The sequence below is a fragment of the Gorilla gorilla genome, chromosome 19, assembly GCF_029281585.2.
Source record: "Gorilla gorilla gorilla isolate KB3781 chromosome 19, NHGRI_mGorGor1-v2.1_pri, whole genome shotgun sequence".
NCBI lineage: Eukaryota > Metazoa > Chordata > Mammalia > Primates > Hominidae > Gorilla > Gorilla gorilla.
In genome coordinates, this window is record NC_073243.2 from 51151078 (window position 1) to 51171445 (window position 20368).

The window sequence follows — 20368 nt, forward strand, 5'->3', positions numbered from 1 at the left end:
AATCATAAGCTGGGTGGCTTATAAACAACATAAATTTATTTCTCACAGTTCTGGAGACTAGAATGTCCAAGGTCAAGGCAGTGGTAGACTTGGTATTTTGTGAGGGCTCATTTCCTGGGTCATAGATAGTGCCTCTGGCTTTGTCCTCACATGGCGGAAGGGGCAAGGCAGCTCTCTTGGGCCTCCTTTATAAGCCACTAATCCCCTTATGAGGGCTGTGCTCTCATGACCTAAGTATCTCCCAAAGGCCCCACCTCCTAATACCATCACATTGGTGATGAGGTTTCATCGCATATGAATGTGGGGAGGGACACAAACATTCAGATTATAGTATCTGCTTTTTGCCACAGAATGAAGAAGAAATCACGTCTTACAAATAAAAATCTTTCCATGGTCCCCCACCACATAAGGACATGACCAACTTCCTTTGCTAGTCATCCATCTCTCATAATCCTCTCCAGCCCATCTCTGCAGCCTCATCTCCACCCACACATGCATTCTGCTGTAACAAATTGTGGGCAGGCTTCCAAATGTACTGTGTTCCCATGAAGTTGCACCTTTGCTGATGTTATTCTCTTTGCCTGGGTCCCCTCCCCATCTATTCACTCCTTTCTGCACTTCACCCTTGCTCTTCTTGTGCCCTAATAGCTCCTCCTTTTGTGACACATCAAAAATTGCCCACTGTAGGAAGCCCCTTCAAGACTAAGAGTGCCTCTCTCTGTGTTCCTGCATGTGCTGTTGGAGCCCTTATCACACAGTTGCTCTAGAATTGTTTGTTAGCTTGACCACACTGTGAGTTTTCTTAAGGGCAGAGACTTATTCCTCTTTGCATATCTGGAATTTTACCCAGTGTTTAGTACATACTACATGTTCAATAAATATTTGTTCAATGAATCAATGAATTGATAGGTTTTCTTTTAGTAGAAGGAATAAGGTACATTTTTTTTAGAACAGCATCTGAAAAGCAAGCAGGAAAAACTGGGACATCTTTGCTTGAGGTAAAAATGCTTTAATGGGGACCACCTTTGAAACTCCATCTACTTGGATCCTTTTAGTCTTCTTTATGAGATAGGAATATTAATTCTTAGATCCAATTAAAGAAGGTCTAGTTACCAAGGAACAAAACAAATTAGTATAGAATGGACTTTCTTATAAGAGAGTCCCAAATCATAGATCGTAAGGACAATCTTATGTTGAAATGTCTCAATAACTTCCAAATGGCGACGTGAATGATATCGTCAAACAGTGTGAGTCATTCTTAAGTTTTCATTGTACTCCTTGACTATTTTATTGGTGTACAGTCTCTTGACAATTATTTTCTCATCTTCTTTCCCAAGGAAACTTTAGATTTAATATGTTTATTCTGCAAGATGTTTGGAGACAGGTATACACCCTAAAACCACCATTACAATCAATGCCATAAACTTATTCATTGCCTCCAAAAGTTTCCTCCCATCTTTTTGGGTTTTTTTGTTTTGTTTTCCTTTCATGGTAAGGACACTTAATATAACAGCTACCCTTTTACCAAATTTCTAAGTATACAATATAGTATTGTTGATTGTATACTTATGTTATACAGCAGCTTTCCAGAACGTATTTTGCAAGACTAAAACTTTGTAACCCTTGACCACATCTACCAATTCCCATCTTCCCCCAGCCTCCGGCAACTACCATTCTACTTTCTGCTTCCATCAGTTTGACTATTTTGGATTATACATGTAAGTGAGATCATGCAGTATTTGTCCTTCTGTGTCTGGTTTATTCCACTTAGCATGATGTCCTCCAGTTCCATCCAACTTGTTGTAAATGACAGGATTTCCTTCCTTTTTTAGGGCTGAATAATATTTCATTGTATATGTGTGTGTGTGTGTGTGTGTGTATGTGTATATATATATATATATATATATATATATATATATATATATATATATATGCCACATTTCCTTTGTCCATTCATCTGTTGATGGACATTTAGGTTGCCTCTGTATCTTAGCTATTACGAATATGCTGCAGTGAAAATATCTCTTTAAGATCCAGATTTCAGTTCTCTTGGATATATACCAAGAAGTGGGACTGCTGGATCAATTTACTTCCTGTTTCGAAAGTAGGGCACCCTCTGGACATTTCTACAACTGAAGTGATTGATTCTTACTTTTGGAAGTCTGGCTATTTGTTGGAATGGTGGGGAAAAAAGCTAGAGCTTAAAAATAAATCTAAAGTTGGAGAGGGGATTATTACTGATGGATGCAGTAATTCAAGGGTTACTGATACTCTAAATACATTTTTAAAAGTTGTTTGATTAACGAGTCAAAACAGATGGCTTAATGACATTTTAGAGAGGATTAATAGAGATCCAACTGAATTAACAAATCACCATGGTGTGCAGAATATTGAAAATTCACCACTAGTAGATTTATGGCATATTTCTGGGTATTTCATTCCCATTTGGTTTATTATGATAAATCACTGGGAAACGGGTAGCCTGTAGGACATGACAGCAAACCACACTTTGGCAGGACCAGCATCAGGGCTGCGTGCTTTTTTAGGAGGCTATGTAGTCTAGCTAGCACAGAGTGGCCCAGTGAGAGCTTGGTTGGCTAGGACTTTCTGGTGGTAGCCCACAGAGCTCACCTGAAAGAGTACCAAGGATGAAAATATCATCTTGGCTAATTGGTCTGCTAGTTGATTTAAAAAATAAACAATAAAAAAAAATTCCAGTGTATTTTAGCAAAGTTTAATATTTTGAAGGGGGCAGAAATGTAGCATATTTTGGGATCTTAAATCTGATTTTGTGTCTTTTTCCAGACTTTGTCAGTGTCTTTGTCTGTCTCTCCCTCTGCCCCCTCCATGTCTCCCTCCTTCTCTCCCTCCTTCTCTCTTTCCTTTCCTGGTAAGTATACTAGAAAAAAGTATATTTTTTTTCTCATTTTTTTTAACTTAATAACAACAGCAACAATGACAACAGTCAAACTCTTGAATTCTGGTCACAATCCAGATCAATAATTTTTTCCTTGTAGTTACCTTGGAATTAGGTTCTTAGCCCCTCACTGCTCTCTGTATATTTCTGTACAGTATTCATCAGTTTAAATAAGTACTTCAATTTCATACCAAAGTGCCAAGACTATCCTATTTTCACTCATCTTTAACTTTCTTCTTTTTCATTTCCCACACCCCTGCCATTGCCAAACAAAACTGATTATCTCTGTTTTTATCTTTCTTTTAGACTTTTTAAGGCAATAAAAAATTGGCTTGCTCAGAAGGCTGATACACTGAGTGTTAGAATAACCCAAAGGTTAGAATGCTTTGAGTCAACTTATGGGTATTTTTGATCACGTATATCCATTTTTAAACCTGCCATTCATGATGGATCACTGACCCTGGCCCTGGCCCTGACCCATCTCAAAAAGTTACTAGCATGATTACTGATTAACACTTAGACTGTTGGCTTGAAGTTTAGTAGCCTGAAGGAAAATTTCCAGAGGCATTATAATAAGGAAGTTTAATTAAGAGTTAATGTTGACTCAGGAATATTATGTATAGCATTGATCCACAGTGTTGCTAATGAATTCATTATGCTGCAAATGCAAGTGATTTGTTAGTACATTGGCCAATAAAAGTGAAATCTGTCTCAACAAGAATGTTGAAAGAAAGAAGGCAGTGAAACTTTCATCTCCACTGGGAGTGAACTAACTTGCCAAATCTGGGTCATCAATCATAGTAAAATGTTCAAAACAAATAATGCATCTTTCATGGTTCACTGTATTCATCAGCACTTTTGAAGTCACCAGTTTAGAGTAGTCGCCTTTGGCCAAGTTTTCAGTAGCCTGTGGTTTAGGCAATAAGCCTCAACTGTCTTTCTCGAGGATATGTTCCCAGGTGGTTGTACTCCATGGGCCATTTTCAATCAAATCTGAAAGGACAAAAGGGCAGTTCTGTTTATATGAAATGACATCATATTATAACCTCAAAGTTGTTGTCTTAAAAGTCAAATCATTATCTAAAAGGTCTCTTAGAATTACTTAGAGCTTAAATGCAAAAGACTGAATTTCCCACTCACGTACTTCGCCAATACTCACTACATAGGCAAAAAAGTATAGTAAGTGTCACTTATGTGAGCCTATGTATGTATGTAGTGTTATAGGGGGTGGGGGTGGCAGGAAAGACAGCTCAAATATGAAATAATTGAATTATTCATTGCCACTGTTCTGATTGCCTTTAGAAAAAGTTTTATCTGGAAGTTATTTCAGACACACTGGAAAGCTTCATGGGTAGTGCAAAAAAAAAAAAAAAACCACATGCATTCACTCATTGTAAACATTCCACCGCATTTGCAGTATCACTCTATGTGCACATACACACAAATATACATACACACACATTGTCTTTTTTTCTCTGAACCACCTGAGAGAAAACTGCACACATCATGGCCCTCTATCCCTAAACTCCTCGATGTATTCCTCCCAAGAACAAGGACACTTTTCTGTATAACTATAGTCTCAAACATCTGATTGCCTTTGAATTTTATAGCATGACTTATTTATACCTTTTTACTTCGAGTTCTAACTCAGATACTGAGCTACAGAGGAACAGCTCAACTATTAGTTGAGGGATAGCTCAGATGTCTGAGGGAAAAAAGTCACATCAGTAACATTTTGAATTCTGCAAATATACACAATATGCCAATGTATGGGAGATAACTAAATACTGGTTTTAGAGAAAATAGATGAGTTAATATAAATAGAGATTCCCCTTAATTAATAGATCTTATATGTTTGGTTATATGTCTTATCCATGCTATTATAGCTAGCTAGCATTCATTAGGACAGCCAGAGAATCTTGTCTTTCTGTATTTTTATACTGTTTTTCTTCTTCTGATCAGCTGATTCCAGGTTTTGAAAGAATGAAGTAGTTCCTACTTAGATAATGCTATTGCCTTGCTCCTTAACAGTAAGCAGTGGAGAAGCAGAGTGGACGCTGGTGATGCTGCCTTTAGTCCTGGAGGGAGTGTCAACCAGTGGGTAATCATTCCGACCCTGCAACACAACCATCCCTTCACTATTTCAGTGAAGGTCTCTACTTCGGTGGTAGGTCTCTACTCAGTGAATAGAGGTCTCTACTTCAGTGGTAGGTCTCTACTCAACATGGTACTTATAGCCGTTTTATACTTGTTATCTTAGAAAACTATGCAGGCTTTCACTGCTGTGAACAGATAATTTTTTATAATGTTTTATAATCTGTGAAGATAGCTAACACATTTCTGACAGTTGCAATTTTTTTTCCCAAAAGGAGTTTGAGCATGCCTATCCCTCTCTACCCAAGTATATTTAACAGCATTTCTATCTATTGGGGAATCTGAGTGAGGATGACAATGTGTCAGGGATTAGAAAGGACAGGAAGAGTCTCTGTAAGAGGGGGGTGTGATGCTAGAGCAATTTATGAAAATTGGGTCCCCTGGTAACTGTGGTGGATGTTATACAGACAGTCCTGCAGAGTCATCCACGAGGCTGACTCACTGACAATGTACACATAGAGGTGGGCCTCGAGTGTGTGCAAATAACAAGTTTACTACTGCAGGCAAACTCTTCGTTTATTCATTTGACAGATTTATATTGAGGGGCACTGTTCTAGGAGCTGGGGATTTGGTAATAAATAAGATAGTCATGGTCCGTAACCTCATAGAGCTTACATATAAACTGTTTTGCTTTAAAATATTGTACATTCAGAGGTGTTTGTGCTCCGACCATATGACTGCAGTATGTCATTTGATAAACCTTTCAGGCATGACTTGGACCCACCAGAACTTAGCTTTAAAGCTATCAGATTGACAGGAGGAGAGAACACTGGCTTTAGATGACAAATCATGGAAATAATTATGAAAAGATCCTCCAGTTTTTAATGACTTTACAAGAATAGTGTTCTTGTGAGACTATTGAATAAGAAGAAATATATGAACATTTGTATCATTCAACTGTCTAACTGATACCAACACCAATAAATATATGAACATCCTTATTATTCAAGTGTCTAATGAGTGAGGGACAGTGCCTTCAGGAAGGAGAGCCTCCCAACAATGGAAACAGTGTTATTCTTCATGGTAAGGAGACCATTTTTTGGTTCCTCACAATGACTTCCAGGCTGGAATGATTTCCAAGTAGGGCAGGGAAGACAAATATCTGAAGCCTAAGGGAAGCTCCAGGGTGATTCTTGTAGTTTTGTTCGGCAGACTTTCTAAAAAGCATTGTCAGATAGTTTTGGAGCAAGCAGTTTAGCCATCTACTACCACACAATCTATTCAAATCAGAGTAAGCTGGAAGAAAGTCATCCAACATCCAAGTCTCAGCCTCCTATGTGAACATACTTCTTCTTAAGACTAAGCTGTAGGGGTACTATGCTTATTACCTCGGTGTGAAATAATCTGTACACCAGCACCCCATGACATGCAATTTACCTATATGACTAACCTGCACATATACCCCTGAACGTAAAATTTAAAAAATTTTTATAGATACGTTAAATTTGAGATGTTTATTGAACATCAAAGCAAAAATGGTGAATGAACAGATATATGACACAAAAAAGACTAAGGTATAATCCTATATCATGAGTGAATAGGAATTTTTGTTATTGGTGTTTGCATTAGTTGAGATTTTATTCAGCAGTAAATAGAGAGATTTAAAATAGAAGTGGCCTTAAGGAAGACAGCTATTTCTCCTTCATGTAAAATCTGAAAGTAGGCAGTCCAAAGTTAATATGGCACCTCTATCCAGTACAGTCTTCAAGGACACGTGCTCTTTCCATCTTATTGCACTGTGAGGTGTAGCCTCTGTTGCTAAATTCAACTCACCATCCAATATGGCTGCTCCGACTCCAGCCATCAACTTCACATTCTAGCCAGTAGGAAAGAGAAAACAATAAATACAGGCATATAAAAAGATAGATGACAAATTTCTTTTAAGGGAAGTTTCTAGCACATCATATAATATCTACATAACACTTCTACTACCAACTCATTCACCAAAACTTAGTTATATGGCAACACCTGGCAACCAAGGAGGCTGTGAATTTTCTCTATTTTGGGCAGTCACATGCTTACATGAAAACTGGTATTTGAAAACAAGTGATGAAGAAAAGCATCAATATTAGGGGACATTTAGCAGTCTCTGCCACAGTGTTGCCTATTAATAATACTGCATACATTTTAAATATTTAATATCAGTCTACAACACTCTATTTGCAATGTAATGTATAGTATAATCTTTTACCATATGAACTTAGTAGCTATGGGGTTCAGGAAAGTTGTGTTATTTTGTGCTAGAATATTTTACCTGCCCTAGGTAAGGGCCTAAAGATAAAATGTGCTAGACTAATTAATTTTAATGGCATATAGCAAGAGATTTCCAGCGTTAAAGATTGCATCTCCACCTGCAATTTGGGAAAGGAAAAACTGATAGCACAAAATAAAAGTAGTGGGTGTCCTGAAAACTGTCTGATGCTCTTCATGTTCTTACCAACTCATATCCTCATCTAAATTTGAATCACAGGTACATTCTGACCTTGTCGTAGAGAGAGTCCTAAAGTCTCATGAGAGAATTACCGTGCTTGTTCTAACAAGACTGTGTTCCAGCAGGCATGCCAAAATTTGATAGCTACAAATAGGGAGATTTGAAAGGAAAGAGGTGGGAGAGGTAATTTCTTTTAACTCAACTGCATCTGGTGGATTAAGGTAGACAATATTACCATTTTGCTGACAGGAGGCAGACATGGCACTAAAGAGGGAGAATGAGCAACCACAGAGCTGATTTAATTTCCAGTGGGGTTTATGGAAGCGCCAAAACATGATGTAGCCAAATGTTCCTAAAAGTATGAAGTAATTTAATTTGTTCCATCATTACAAGAAATTAAAGCCAAGCACAATTACATCCGAGTAGTAAAAGGAACCCGCTGAATTGCCATTGTTATTGACTAAATGAAGTGAGATTTCTGATTACCTTGTCCAGCACATTTTAATTTCTGTCTGTCCATTTATTCCAAATCACATTACAGGGCCTTAACTGATCTTGACAAAATAAGCTACATTATTAAGGTGCAGTTTAACCTGAGAAGCTTTAATTACTAGATTAGAGTTTTCAAATGGGCATGTCTTCTAGATTTCAGTACATTTAGGGATGTAATTATTAGAGATTCTTTGTTTCTTATGTGCAAAAGAGACCCAAGTTTAAAAGGAAGACTTAAACTTACGGAAGTGATTTTTCTTTTCTTCCACCAAGAGTCTCTTTGTAGACAGGTGTCTGTTCTGTTGGGAGTGGACTTACACCTCCTGAATGCTGTGATTGAGAGAGCTGCCTCCATAGTGGAAAGCCCCCGGTAGAGGGTAGTACCCAGATTTCCAAGGGGAGGGGACTTGGGAGACTAAATGATGTACAGTGAACCCTCTCATAAGTAGGGTGTCTAGATGATTTAGCATTCAAACCAGAACACTTTTTAGAATGAAAGGCAATGCTATTCATAATTACACTGGTATAACAGGCATAGACCTGGGAAGTTCCAGGCCAATTAGGATGTACGGACTCTGTACCTATAAGGAAGACAAGGCAATAGATATGTAAACAAATCAATGTGATAGTCATTATAGGTATCTGGAGAATGAAAGGCTCTATAGGACACTGTGGGTGGGTGGGTATGGAGAACAGTCACTCTCTTAGGGATTTCTCTCCCCTGGCACAAAAGTTACACTAATCATGTGACATCTCAGAGCATGAAGTTTGTAGCTCCCTGAACCACATTCATATTCCTCTAACAGTCCAGTTAATGATTCTCAGATGCATTAGAAACTCTGGAAATATTATAGAAAAGAAGCCTTAACAGGGGAAATGTTTCATGCTTTTTCAGCTCAATTCAACAAACATTTATTGGATACCTAGTATATGACAGCCAGTGTTTAGCACCAGAGATCAAAAAATGAATTCATTATGGTTCCAGCCCCAGAGAAATTCAGTCTAGTAATAAACACATAATTGTGATAGACTGTTTAGTGATTTAATAACTTAAAGAGTTAACTTCTGATTTGGTTCTCATGCATCAAACATAATATTTGCCAGTCTCTATCTCTACAAGGAGCCCTGGATTTTTCCCAGTCCCCTACTAATGCTAGATAATATAGCAAAATACACAGGCTGATCAGGCTGTTTTAGAGACTCTTTTAAGCCAGAGATCTTTTGTTTTCCAGACTGCTAATTTATTTTTTTCTACCCAGAAAGCCCTTCCTACCATCTGAGCTATTCTGACCAAATCAGCAAAGACAAGCTACAGAGATTTAGGATGTCTGGGTTAAAAAGGTTTGCTTGTTTAATTAGATAAATAATTTGAGAATGCTTTCCAGGATTACTGTTCCTAACCACATTGATAAATGCTGGGAAGACTATCTCAGTTATCCAGCATTGGATAACAGACTGTTGGAGAAGAGTGAAGCTTCAGTGTGAGCTGGGAAAGATCCCAAAAATCCTAACATGCTCTAGGTGCCTGCATATAAAATTCATCATCATAGTGACTTTAGGACCACTTGCTATTTTTCAGGCACTGCTTTACATACATAGTCCTATTTAAATAATTTTCAGAATCATACTGTGATGTAGGTACTGCTTTCTCCATTTTATAAATTAGAAAACAAGCTAGGTTAATTCACTTTTATAAGGTGCCAAGCTAGTTAGTCAGTGGCAAAGCTCAGATTTGGAAACAAGGACTGCCTTACTCCAAAAACTGTTCTCTTAAATTTCAGTGTTTGTAAGGTCCCTCACTGCCCCAGCATAACCCAGCATTTGGTCCATTCAAGGATTAAGAGGAACAGGGATCTGCCAGCCTTGTTTCTGCAGAAAGAAATGGGGGAGGCAGAGCTGGATCTAACCAAACAGGTTAAATTTAAGTGCCAGCTTTCCGTGAAGGAGAATTATGCCAGCAATGGTTTCTCACCTTAATGAATTCATTTCTAACCATTCTTTGCCCTGCAAAGACAGCAGGATCCTGGGTCCACAGGGCCCAGTTCATGGAGAGGAGAAAGAGGCACATAATGGGAGCAAAAAGTGAAGAATTCAAGCTGCAAAATGTAACGGAATTCTCAAAGTGCTGGGTTCTCTTCACTCCCTTATCTGGCCGCTCCTGTTTTTTCTCCTTTGCCTCCCACAGTTGCCACTTTAAAAAGTCATTTTTAATGTGGCACATATACACCATGGAGTACTATGCAGCCATAAAAAAGAATGAGTTTATGTCCTTTGCAGGGACGTGAATGAAGCTGGAAGCCATCATTCTCAGCAAACTAACACAGGAACAGAAAACGAAACACTGCATGTTCTCACTCATAAGTGGGAGTTGAACAATGAGAACACATGGACACAGGGAGGGGAACATCACACACCGGGGCCTGGTGGGGGTTGGGGGAGCAAGGGGAGGAAGAACATTAGTACAAATACCGAATGCATGCGGGTCTTAAAACCTAGTTTGGGTTGATAGGTGCAGCAAACCACCATAGCACATGTATACCTATGTAATAAAGCTGCACGTTCTGCACATGTATCCCAGAACTTAAAGTAAAAAAAAAACACAAGAAAACAAAACAAAAAAAAACTCCTTTTTAAACATTGTCTCAGCGTCCAGTCGGTTGAGTTTCTGCACTTTTAGACACTCAAGCCCCTTCTTTCGTCCTTTGCTCCAGTGGTTGTAGCTTCCTACCGCCTTCTTACCCTCACTCCTAGGCTTCCACTTTAGAGAATTTGGAGAACTGGGGAAAGAAAAGACTGTTTTGTGCATGGTGTGCCTGCAGCCTAGTGCCATGAGCTGGTTCTTGCCGTGTCTGAGCCACCAGATCCACTCCTTCTGTGGTTCACACGCTATTCCCTCTATCCCAGCCAAGCTTGCAAACTCTGATCATGAACTACCAGGTGGAGGTGGGCATGGATATCCTCCCCAAGAAGCCTGGCTGGAACCTCTGAACTTTTCTGACCTGTGCATGCCTCTACCACAGCACACCTTAATTTCTTTTGAAATCACTGCATTTGTTCATTTGTTAGTTGTTTGCCTCTAGATGGTAGACGCCTTGAGGCCAGAATTCTTCTGAACTAAGCTTTGGAAGTTGAGCACCTCATAGAATACCAAGCTTCTCGTATTACTGGTGGGCTTCAACAAGTATTTGTTGAGAAGTGATGAATCAAGCTAAAGTTTAAGTAGGCAAAGATGAATCACGTCATAACCTCTGGTTTCCCAACTTTGTCTATAGAAAAGGCTCCTTGCTAGGTAAAACAAAAACAGAAGAAGTATGTGGATTCTCTTCAACTTTGGGACTCATCACCCTGAATCTCTCAGTTATCTCAAGACTGATTCCCTCCACCCTGGAGGGCCTCCCTGCCCCTCCTTTGTACAGCAGCGAAAGGCAGAAATTGAATAGAAGGAGGGAAAGAAGGAAAAAGGTCTAGATGATCAAGTGGCAAAAACAAATAACCCAGCATGAACAAGTATGCAGAGAGGGAACTCTGAGGAAACTTGCTGACAAAAGATAGAGATGGAGGTGAGGTCAACCACAGGGGAATAATGGGGGCAGACAAGTCTAAGGAGGTAGATTTTATAGGGACTTCAAATAGATGAACTGAAGTTTGGGGAAGACCTAAAGGCATTAAAAATCCAGTATAAGTTCTTGATTAAGGACAGATATCATAATAATTATTATTATAATACAAGAGGTGCTTTGGGAACATAGGCTATGTAGGAGGGATTGACAGAGGAAGGGAGGAAAGATCTAGGAAAATGAGGGCCAAATGGAAAGGTGTCCTTCTCCTGTTCATTTGCCAATGAAATGCTTAGGATACATGGTGGTCTGCTCCTACCCTCCACAGTTCTAGCCACTGCAACCAGAATGCCCAGCAACCATGCCATTCATTCATTCACATGGTCTATCTGTCTCCTATAGGCATTTCAGTGAGTGGCCGCTGCTTTATGTGTTCTGTTGGTAAACTTGTAGTACCCTGAGAAAACTCACACATTATGGAGAAATTACTTCAAAAAATATGCGCAGTAGTTAACTCAAACCTTTTTATGTGTTCTACTCTCACACGAAGTAGAGAAGAAGAGGGAGAGTTTTTTAATTATAAAAAGGGAGGAAGAGAGAAGAGGGAAACAAAACTAACATTTATTAAGCAAGGTAATTTCTTACCTCAGTGTTTTCAAACCAATTGGTAGATTTCAAAATCAATTTAATGGGTCACAATTAATACTTTAAAAATTAAATAAAATAGAAAACATCAGAGTGAATCATACATAGTAAGGATAAATATTATTTCATGTTAAATTATGTTTCAATTCTCTGTATTGGCTCGAATATATATTTACTCTTATGTGTATGGTATATACTGTTCCTATATATACATTTCCTTTTTATTTTATATATATCATTCTTTTTATTGGTTTAATTTATACTGAAATGCATGGTTTGTTAAAGACTGTAAACAAATTTTGCCATGACTATTATTTATAAAACACAAGAATTTCTTTAAATAGGAGTCCACTGCTCTCCTCTACCCTTTAAAAATAAATATAGGTATAAAACCTTTTTGTACATTTTTTTTATATTACTGAAAGCCAGCATCCACATGCCTTCAGAAGTGAGCACCTCTTACTTTAAACAAATCTACCAGGTTATAGTATAAAATACAAATTTTACTGTAGTTTACTGTCAATAAACTTTGTAAGTCACTGCTTCATTTCATTTAAACTTCCCCAAAACCTTGTATGAGTGGAGTCTGGGGTTTCAGAAGAAGACGGTGGTCATCACAGAAGTTGAAATTCTCTACTGTTTACTTTTTTTCAAAGGTCTTGTTAGCGGTGGCCTTGAAGGTGATGAAGAAAGACACCTTCAAGGTGGACAGGTATAATTATTGGGTCACCAAGACCAAATTTGACAAACAAAATATGCCAATTGAAATTAGCATGTAGCACCTAAATATCCAGAAGCTTCTTCATTGAATAATTTATTCATTGAATAAATTATGTAAACTGAATTAGTAATTCCTAGTGAAACAGTGGATGAATTGAGAATAGTGGTGTTGGTAAAAATGGAAAAAACTTTTTTTCTTTTGAGACAGAATCTCACTCTGTCCCTAAGGCTGGAGTGCAGTGGCACGATCTGAGCTCACTGCAACCTCTGCCTCCCAGGTTCAAGTGAGTCTTGTGCCTCGCTTGAGGCACAAGATTAGATATAGTAGAGATGGGGTTTTGCTTTGATGGCCAGGCTGGTCTCAAATTCCCGGCCTCAAGTCATCTGCCCACCTCGGCTTCCCAAAGTGCTGGGATTACAGGCATGAGCGACCGTGACTGGCCAAAAAAAAAAAAAAAACTTAATTCATAAAACTTAATTCAACAATTTAAGAGTTATACTTCAAGAATGAAGATATATAATGAAAATATGAAGTCTTCAGAAGGACACACGTATAATAATTAATTTTAGTAAATCTCAAATTTGTCTCAAATCAAAAACCTGCTACACATATTTTTGTCTTAATTATCATAATTAAAAATGTCTACACATTACATAATACTATCTAGTAAATATGCCCTAGAGATTATGTGTGTGTGTGTGTGTGTGTGTGTGTGTATGTACACCCATTATGTTTTCAGACAATTGGAAGAAAATTGTTAGGCAATTGTTTTTCTTTTATCAAGGAGCTGTCATTTAAGTGCAAAGCTGGAGTATTCAAAATAAAATTTGGGCTTACAAGATCAGGGCATGGCAAGACCTATCCAGATTGCTGTGGAATAATATATGCTTCCAAACGCTAATCTTAAGGATGAAAAACACATAAATGACATGCCTTCTTCCTCTTGCTTACCTTAGTGACTACAGTTTAAATAATCTAAAATAGCAGATACCATCAATACTGCTGCTAATTATGCTACTTTTCAGAGAGGTACAAGAGTCCTTGTACCTCTAGTAGTAGTGATACCACTACTAGTATCAAAAATACAAGATTGTTTTGTTAATTTTGACCATGTTTTAAAAAAAGATAGGGAGGAGATGAATTACTATTAAAAGCAGCTCTTATATGTTACATGTAATAGATGATAATTACAAGTTTTTAACAAATAACACATTTAAGTTGAACTGAACCGCCAAAAAAGATAGAGATATGAATATATGATTTTTAGATTAAAGTTAGTTTTAACATTCAAATAAAGTGTGGGAAAATGGCCTGGAGGCCACCTCCTAGGGAATGTATTTTTAGCCCTATTTTACAAAAAGAAAACTGAGGTACACAGAAGTTAATTTGCCCCAATTTGCCCCATGGTTGCTAAGTTGCAGAGCCAGCATTTGAACCACTGTTCCCAAGTCATACTCTTTCTATTGCTTGTAACTGTCATCGTAGACCACTAAAGTGGATACCTCCACAACTCTTTGCTTTCCACTGCATCTGGACTACCACAATAGCTCCCTAGTCTCCATCCTTCTCTCTTCTCCGTTCTATCCTCTTAGGCTACCAGTGCACTTATCCAATTCCCACAATATCCACTAGCTCAAGGCCACACATTTAAGTGTTCAACTCTATTTCCCTTCTCCTCCCTAGAGTGTGTCTACTCCACCCAGCCCATTTACTGCCCACACATACAACCTTTATTCAGGCTGCAGACATTTCTTACACCTGAAAACAATGCCAGCGGACTCCCTCCTCCCACAGCCATTAAAACCACAGTCTTCCTTGAAGACCTACATCCAAGTTCGCCTTCTTCCTGAAACCCAGCACACCGAGCTACAGTCCATACCTCCCTCTCCTTGCTCGAACTACAGTAGCACTCCCAGGCTGAATGATTTATATGCTACCTTACACTGTCTCTAGGCAGCAGCTGATCATGTGTCTGATTTTCTCAGCAGGTTATTATGGTTCCTTCCTGGGCCCAGGCTGCTGAATCTTTCATGTTCTTGTATTTCACAGCAACTATCACATCAGAGAGGCTCAATAAATATGTATGGATTTTTTGACTCTTCTCTTTCAGGGGGAAGAAAATGAGAGAAAGAAAAGAAGAAAGGGAGGGAGGAAGATTACTCTCTGACCATTTCTCAATAGCATACAAAGTCAGGAGGAAGAGAAATAAAATGTCCTTAGTGGAGATTTCAACCATATGGGAACCTACTAAACACACGTATTCCTTAATGTTTTGGACTTACCTGACATATAGGTATAGGTATAGGAAAACCTATTCCAGGTATTCTTCAAGAGGTGATAGTTGTTGTATGAAAAATGCATTCTAAAATCAAACAGGTTTAGATAATGCTTGTTAATAAAATTAAATATCTCATTTTGCTGTGGACCTTCTAGCTTTTGGTAGGTTCGTGTCCATTAGAAATCACTGTAAAAAGCCTACATATACAATATTTCCCAAGCTTGTTTGACCACAAAACGTCATTAGTAAGGAGAATCTTATAGGGACAATATTGATTGGAACATTCTTTGGGAAATGTTTGAAATGATCTTCCCAGTAACCTCAGTGTAAGTGATGCTCTGTCATTAACCAATGACAAATACATATTCTTCCTACATGGTTGACTTTTCATGATTTGGTGTGGTCTTGTAAAAGCTATTCTATTTTGTTGTTTGTTTGTTTTTGAGACAGAGTCTCACTCTGTTGCCCAGGCTGGAGTGCAGTGGCACCATCTCCTCCACCTCCAGGGTTCAATTGATTCTCCTGCCTCAGCCTCCCAAGAAGCTGGAACTACAGACATGTGCCACACACACCTGGCTAATTTTTGTATTGTTAGTAGAGATGCGGTTTTGCCATGTTGTCTAGGCTGGTCTTGAACTCCTGGTCTCAAGTGATCTGCTCACATCAGCCTCCCAGAGTGCTGGGATTACAGGCGTAAGCCACTGTGCCTGGTCTAAAAGCTATTCTAAATCATAGGTTGTTCACTCACATTTGGCTCAGAACTGGCTAATATTTGAGGGTTGATGGTGATGACGGAAAAATAGTAACTGTTTTAGGATTGAGAATCTGTGAAAAAGGAAGGAAACTCTCAAATATTAACTACCTTATTTAAAATTAACTTATTTAAACAACTCTGCAAAGTGGTTCAGTATACCTACTATTGATTGAATACCTTCTATATGTCAGATACAGCCCTTGGTACTTTACATTTCTTATGCATTTCTCATAATAACCCTGTAATTCTCAATGTATACAATGTGCTCAGGTCTTTTAAATGGCTTATTTCAGATAATACAACTAGAACAATGGCAAGGCTGGAATTCAAGTTCTGAGTGACTCAAAAGTCCATGCTCTTTCTGATCTATCACACTATTTCCCATGAAGAGCTCTTATAGGTTCTGGATTCTTCTGTGTGTATAATAACTTTCTTAGCCAAATCTAAATCTCCATAGATATTCTTGTAAAATTATAAAACTAATTTATCTTATTCGTGTATGGAGCCAGTTCATATACAACTGGATAAGCCAAATATAACCGATATACTCTTGAGTTCTGAAATTTGTTCTCTATAATGCACACACAGTTAACAAATGTAGGTTTACCAGTAGGCCAACATAGTTTATCACTCATATGTGTTGCTTGTAATGCAAGTAATGAGATTAAAAATTGTACATAAGAAATTACCTTTCTGAGACTCTGTTCATAGCCTATTTAAAAGGGCCTACTCTTTTTGGGAAATCTTTTGTGTGCTTTTTCTTTTCTTTTTCTCTTTTTTTGGGACAGAGTTTCGCTCTTATTGCCCAGGCTGGAGTGCAGTGGCACAATCTCGGCTCACTGTAACCTCTGCCTCCTGGGTTCAAGTGATTCTCCTCCCTCAGCCTCCCAAGTAGCTGGGATTACAGGCACCCGCCACCATGCGTGGCTAATGTTTTGTATTTTCTTTAGTAGAGACGGGGTTCATCATGTTGGCCAGGCTGGTCTCAAACTCTTGACCTCAGGTGATCCACCTGCCTTGGGCTCCCAAAGGGCTGGGATTACAGGCATGAACCACCATGCCCGGCTGTGTGTTTTTTCTTAACCCCAGTCTTCAACTGGACAAATGTCTCTTTGGCATTACTTCTTAACCCTTAGGTATCTCATAGTGAGAGAGATATAAATGCTAAACAGAGATTTATGAGAAAGTTAAAAAAAGAAGAAGAAGAAAGCAGAGATAGCGATTCTGAATAAAAGATTCTGGGGCAGTGTTGATTAAAATAATTGCTTTCTTTTCTTCACTCAGGAAAGTATTCTTAACTTGGAGTCCTTGGTGACTTCAGGGAAGTCAGCGAACACTTTTAGAGTAAAAATTATTGATAATATGAACTTATGCTCATTTTTCTGGGGGTGTTTGCATCAGATGCACCTTTGTGCATTCATCTGTTTCTCCCAAACATCATACTGGTGTATTGGTGAATTCTTTTAAAATTTTACTCTATTTTGTAAGGATCATTACATATGAATGATATACCATAATACTTGTCATTTTTATTTTAATGTTAATATTTCACTTCAGTAAGACACCATGATCTGCTTGACCATTACCAAATTTTGGCAATGTTAGTTCCTAATACTCTTTTAAAAAAAGAGAAAGAGTTTGAAAGCAAAAGACTGAGAACAAGAGATAGACGAGGGTGATTACCTGTAGGAAGCCACACCCAGGCCAGTATTACTGTTTGAATCTCATTTGGAAATAAATATTCTTATCTGATAGAAAACAAGCATACTTACTGATTATTCACTCACAAATATTTGCTGAGTGCCTGTAAATGTCAGGAATTTTCTAGACAGTTATAGAAAGGCCTAGACACAAATATAAAAATGACATTAGAAAAGTCATAGAGGCAGAAGCCAGCAAATTATTTCCAGGTGGAAAGATTGGCTAAGATGGGCAGTCTTGGATGGGATAGTCTTAGATGTAAATAAAAGGGAAAGGTATTGAAAAGCAGCCGAAAAATGCCTATGTGAACAGAAGTGTGACATTAATACAATAAGTAGGAGAGAGTTGTGCAGCAGGTTCTTAAAAGAATGAAACAATAAAACCAGGGTTTAAGGAAGATTATTCTGACTTTATAAATAGGACTGTGTTGAGAAAAAGTGAATCCAAGGAGATCCAGTAGTAGACCATTATATGAATCTAGAAATACACAGATGAGAATTTGACTGAAGGTGACAGTTACAGAAATTAAGAAGAAATTGGTAAGTCAACTGGCAAAGTATTGGATGGGAATATGGTAGGGGTAGGAGTGGAGATAAGCAGAGTGAGTGTAAACATACTCCAGAACTTTCTATTTATTAATAGCTTTATTTCTGAGAATACCTCAATTTCAAATAGAAAACATGTACCCCTGAAGAACAGTTGAGCTAAACTCACAGAATTCCAGGATCATGGTATTGGATGGGATCCTTGACAAGTAACTGGTCAGTTTAGGAATTCCCTCTACAAACATAGCTGACTCCATCCAGGCTAACTATAATGAACAACCTTAAAACCAACACCTAACCCAGATAGTACAATTTCAGAAATCAGATAATAAATGAATGTTAGAGCTGGGTAGGTGCTAAAGATAATCTGTTCAAACTCCTTGTTTTCTCTAAGGAATACTGTACGCAGTAATTGACAAAGGTGAAGAACAAAAGACTGTTATATCCTAAGGTTGATAGTATATGATGGAAACACAGATGCTCTCCTACAGTCCCCCCGGGGAAATAAAATTGATTCCTAAAATTACAACAAGAATACGTAAATAGCATACATAATTGTAACTTTTTTTAAACCTGTTTGCAAAAATTGTCCTGTAACTTTGTTCAAACAGCTTCCCAGACAAAAGCTTCCTCAGTAGCATTCTTTAACACCCTCTTTAGTCTTGTGTTGCTGAAATATGTGTTTGGAATGAAAATTATCTTAGCGCAAACCTGTGGGTATATACGGTCTGTACTGAATATCAATGGCAAAGCCTTGATATTTGTCTTAGCTCAAGCTGCTATAACAAAATACCATAAACTGATGGCTTAAACAACAAACATTTCTTTCTCACAGTTCTGGAAGCTGGAAGTCTGAGATCAGGGTGTCAGCATAGTCAGGTTCTGGAGAGGGCATCTTCAGGGTTGCAGACTGCCCACATAGCATGTATCCACATGGTAGAAAGAGAGCAACCTCTGTCCTCTTCTTATAATGGCACGAATCTAATTCATGAGGGCTCCATTCTCATGAACTAATTACTTCCGAAGGGCTTTCCCTCCAAATACCGTGACACCGGGGATTAGATTTCAGCATATGAATATTAGAGAGACACAAACATTCAGTCCATAACAATATTTTCCTTTGACATTTCCTTTTTCTTTGCTCCTGAGAGTTTTTCCTCCTAACTTTCTGCAGCTTCTCCTTCCCCTTCAGCGACTGCCTAGGATTTTCTCCTTACCTGGTCACCAACCTCTTAACTGGTCTTTACTTTTCTGATCTGCCTTTATACTATTCCCAGAGTAATCTTTTTGAAAAGCAAATCTGACCATGTGACTTCCTCACTTAGGAGATTTTTAATGGCCTCTTTAGAAGAAAATATTGTCTTAGAATAGTATACAAGTCCTCCAAGACTAGTTCTCCATCTTTATCTTTGTCCACTGTCTGATCTAAACTTTATATCCCTACCTGTTTGTAGCTTCCTGAATGGCCTGTGTTCTCTAAGTGAACTTCTTCAGAATGAATCCCTGTTCATTCCTTGAAATTCTTTTTTCTTTCTAGCTACCCTAAAAACCGTTCCAGGTAACTATTAAGTTTCTGGACCCCGAGGTTATACCTAGGTATTAGTTGATAGGCTCACTAAAATTAATAGAATGTTTGCATTTAAGTTAGAGACTTGAGTCCAGGAGAAAGTGAAGATACAATGGAGGAGGAAGAGAAAAGAATCTATCAGGCAATCAGTGCAAGATTATTTAACTCACAACCTCTCACTTGAACTAAAATAACTTACAAGGCTCTTGTTATTATCTCCAATCTATAGGTGAAATAAGGCCCTAGAAAGATTAGTAGCTGAATTGCCTGGAATTGCTAGTATGTAGTGGAATAGAGATTGGAATCTTTCTCCACTCTTCCAGTTTCTTTCAAAGAATAATATCACTCACAGTTGCACACATGTCACATGAAGCCCCCAACCTAGATGCCTAATTAAACTTAGCTCAAATGCCAATTTTTTGGACAAAAGGCCTCCCTATTCTTATAAAAGCTTTCTCCTCTTTCTTTGCCTCTTCTCTCATGTCAGCTCAGAGAGACATTTCTGCTTGGGCCAATCTGGCCTTCAAGCTCAGTCCCTTCAATGAATAAAACAAAACAAAACAAAAAATCTTTTAAAGTCGGGATTTTGTACCTTCAGTAACCTTA

The 20368-nt window shown here is 38.2% G+C and overlaps 1 protein-coding gene and 1 long non-coding RNA gene across 6 annotated transcripts in view; one reads left to right on the top strand and one right to left on the bottom strand.

Moving 5' to 3' along the window:
- The window catches only part of PDE4D (phosphodiesterase 4D), an 800884-nt gene that overhangs the window by 703947 nt on the left and 76569 nt on the right, over positions 1 to 20368 (top strand). The gene's annotated exons all lie outside the window — the stretch shown is intronic.
- Positions 3500 to 20368, bottom strand: part of LOC129528110 (uncharacterized) — a 28674-nt gene continuing 11805 nt past the window's right edge. Inside the window, exons 2-3 of the long non-coding RNA XR_008673328.2 lie at positions 6845 to 6887; positions 3500 to 3910 (exon numbers count right to left, since the gene is read on the bottom strand). This is a non-coding gene — a long non-coding RNA (uncharacterized lncRNA). The remainder of the gene's footprint in view (positions 3911 to 6844; positions 6888 to 20368) is intronic.